Consider the following 3667-nt stretch of genomic DNA (forward strand, 5'->3'; position numbering starts at 1 on the left):
ATAAAAATGATGACATTTTGCTGAATGCCTGTTTTATGTTGCTCTCACCGCTTTTCTAAGAAGTAGGTGGTGCTTAGCTGGAGAGGCAGGACCAACAGTACCCCAACATACTAATTTTTGCCAAAAATTGGCATTAATTATGGAGGAAATTATAGCTGTCATAGATATTGGTTTGCTGCACACAGACAATGCAAGATGTACCAAGAGGTGCCCAAAGTTTTTATGTGTACCTTATATAATGTATAGATTTATCTACATGTTTTACAAAAAGACAAAACGCTTCTTGACAGGGAAAGAGAACAGGGACACTAGTGGCTCCTGTGGAGAATAGCAATCCTAAAAGTCAACATCAACTCTTTCCAGGGCCTTGCCATAAGGCCTATGATCTCCATTTGCCGGAACGTGTTTTGGTTTTTTTTTGTCCCTCATGTTTTACGTATTTCAAACATTTGATGGAACTGCTGATGTTTCTTTCATTTCGAGTTTTTATTAGTAACAGGAACTTTTTCTCATCCAAACCCAAATATCAGGAATTTTAAACAATAGAGAATAAACGAATAATACAGCAGGAATTCTACATAGACATTTCCCGCGAAGAAAGATGAGTCTTATTAGCATGCAGTGGTTGCAAGTTTATTTGGGACTGGGATATGTTTTGCTTGCAGCTGACATGTTTTATTGATTTGTTATGAAGAGATTAAATTCATAAATATTTAGACATTAATAAGGGAGCCCCATTGCCTAAGCCTATACACTGCAAGAGGACCTTGCTGCATGAAATTGCTTTCTTTGTCATGGATTGCAGTCTCTCATATATAGATGGGATTAAAGTGACAAAATCACTATTAGTAAGATTAGATGATACTTTCAGGTGAGATTTTTAGCTATTTATTCTTACTAAACATCATCCCGCTATAGTCTAAAAATAATCCCAAGTGGAAGAAATCTGCATCCGGTTGTAAATGACATTTTAACCTTTCACGGTTGATGTCATTTCAAGTATATTACTCTCGGCTATGAAATTTGATAACATACCTCAGAATGAGAAATCCAGACAGAACTGAATATTATTCTTGCAGCGTTTATCCTTTAGGATAGCCAGTAAGCTTAGTTAGTTCTTGCAGAACGTTACATGTAATGCAGCTTTGTACGTGGATTAAATTACTAAAGATTATTTAGGTTTCACCAGCATCATGTAAAACATTCATGAAACAAGATAAACGTGTCCAATTATAATTGTTACACACCACATCTATAAAGGGAATTTACACTGACATGTAAAAGTTTGGGTACCCCTGGTCAAAATTACTGCTATTGTGAACAGTTAATGGGCCAATGCAAAAGTTTTTGCGCCCTGCATGGTTAGTACCTAGAAGCACCCCCTTTTGAAAGTACCACAGCTTGTAAATGCTTTTTGTAGCCAGCCAAGAGTCTTTCAGTTTTTGTTTGAGGGATTTCCATCCATTCTTCCTTGGAAAATTGTTCCAGTTCTTGAATGCACTACTATTTTGATTTGTTGGATGCGACGAGTCCGCGCGTCGCCAGCATGGACCGTGGAGGGATGAAGCACCGGGAAGGACGCCCGGAGATGAGTTGTTATAGCGTGTACGAGGAGAACGAAAGACTCACCGAAACCCTCCGACTCAAAGCCAACGCGCTGAAATCTCTTTCTATCGATATTGGAACTGAAGTAAAATATCACAATAATTTGCTTTCACAAATGGACTCAGATTTCGACTCTACCGGTGGTTTCTTGGGGGCCACAATGGGCAGGCCCAAGGTTCTCTCTAGGGGAAGTCAGGCCAAGCTGCTGTTGTATATGATGCTGTTCGCCTGTTTTGTGTTCTTCGCCATTTACTGGTATATAAAGCTCAGATGATCAGACTTCAATCCTTTTTTTTTGTTTGTTTTTGAGCCTCAATTATCAAGTTTAATTCCTTATTTTTTGAGCAGTGTTCCTAAGTGTCTCAGGGTATGCTGGAAATTGTAGTTTCACAACTGGCTGGTGACCACTCTACTGGTGCATACATTTCACTTGCTGGAAGATGGCGATATTCTCCTTGATGAGATGGCGAGGCACTTTATGACCGGTCTATCTCACGGTAATCCGGATCTTTCATGTTCCCTGACATTCATTCCAGTAAATCCATAGGCATACAATGATTAAAGCGGAGACTCCCAACAGAAGAGTTAATGATCCAAGAAGGGCTATGGAGGAACACACTCTGTTAATCATTTTCTAATTATGAGAACTTCACATGGAGGATTCCTCCTTTATAGAGGGAATCGCACAATCTCCAGGCTCGGACGCCTCCTCCTACTACAGTTTTGATGTCTAGCCACAGATTTTCAATGATGTTCAGATCAGGGGACTGTGAGGGCCATTGTAAAACCTTCAGCTTGTGCCTTTTGAAATCTATTGTTGATTTTGAGGTGTGTTTAGGTTCATTATCCATTTGTAGACGCCATCCTCTTTTCGGCTTCAGCTTTTGTTACAGATGGTATTATGCTTGCATTAAGAATTTGTTGAAATTTTATTGAATCCATTCTTCTCTTTACCATTGGCTGCAACACAATCCCAAAGCATGATTGATCCATCTCCATGCTTAACGGTTGGCGAGATTTTCTTTTCCTGAAATTCTGTGCCCTTTTTTCTCCACATATACCTTTGATCATTGTGGCCAAAGAGCTCTATTTTAACCTCACCAGACCACATAACTTCTTTCCAAAATGCATCAGGCTTCTTTAGAAGATCTTTTACATACTTTTGATGCTGAATTTTATGGTGAGGACGCAGGAGAGGTTTTCTTCTGATGACTCTTCGGAGAAGGTCATATTTGAGCAGGTGTCTCTGAACAGTAGAACAATGTACCACAACCTCAGAATCTGTTAAATCTTTCTTAATATCTTTTGCAGTCAAGTGGGGGCTTCTCTAGCAATCATACGAGCAGCTCTCATTTAAATTTTGCTTTGCCTTCCAGTCCTTATCTAGACCTTGACTGTTCCTGTTAACTGTGATTGCTTAATTACTTGTTAAACTGAGGAAAGGGCAATTTGAAAACACTTTTCCATTTTATTACAGCCTTTTCCTGCTATTTGGGCCTCCACAATTTTCGTTGTCAGAGTGCTAGGCATCTTCTTAGAAGAACCTATGGATACTGTTTTTTGACACAGGGATAGAGGAGGCTGGGTTTTCATAAAGCTGGGAAATTTTTCATTACCTGGCCTTTTAGGGTACGTTCACACAGGACTTTTTTGATGCTTTTTTTTTATGCTTTTTTTTATGCTAATTTTCAGCTGCTTTTTACAGTACCAGAAAAACCTATGAGATTTCAGAAATCTCATGCACACACGTTGTTTTTTTGTTTGATCAGTTTTTTCTGCTTTGCTGCTTTTTTTGGACATAGGGCATGTCACTTCTTTCAGCGTTTTTGCAGCGTTTTTTCACCCATTGACTTGAATGGGTGATGAAAAAAACGCTGCAAAAACGCTGAAAAAACGCATGTAGCATTATTTGCTGCGTTTTTTGTGCAGAAAATCATGGCCAGCAGGAAGGGATCTCACAGCCAAGAGCTTAGGGATGTGGTTAGTGAGGTGTGAAGAGCCATTGTGAGCCATTGTGAGGTGTGAAGAGCCATTGTGAGGTGTCCTGTTTGTGATCTATTGT

The 3667-nt window shown here is 39.4% G+C and overlaps 1 pseudogene; it reads left to right on the plus strand.

Annotated features, from left to right (window-relative positions):
- Positions 1 to 1535: 1535 nt before the first annotated feature.
- Positions 1536 to 1884, plus strand: LOC143810068 (BET1 homolog pseudogene; annotated as a pseudogene).
- Positions 1885 to 3667: the final 1783 nt, after the last annotated feature.

Source organism: Ranitomeya variabilis, chromosome 2 (genome assembly GCF_051348905.1).
Source record: "Ranitomeya variabilis isolate aRanVar5 chromosome 2, aRanVar5.hap1, whole genome shotgun sequence".
Classification (NCBI taxonomy): Eukaryota; Metazoa; Chordata; class Amphibia; order Anura; family Dendrobatidae; genus Ranitomeya; species Ranitomeya variabilis.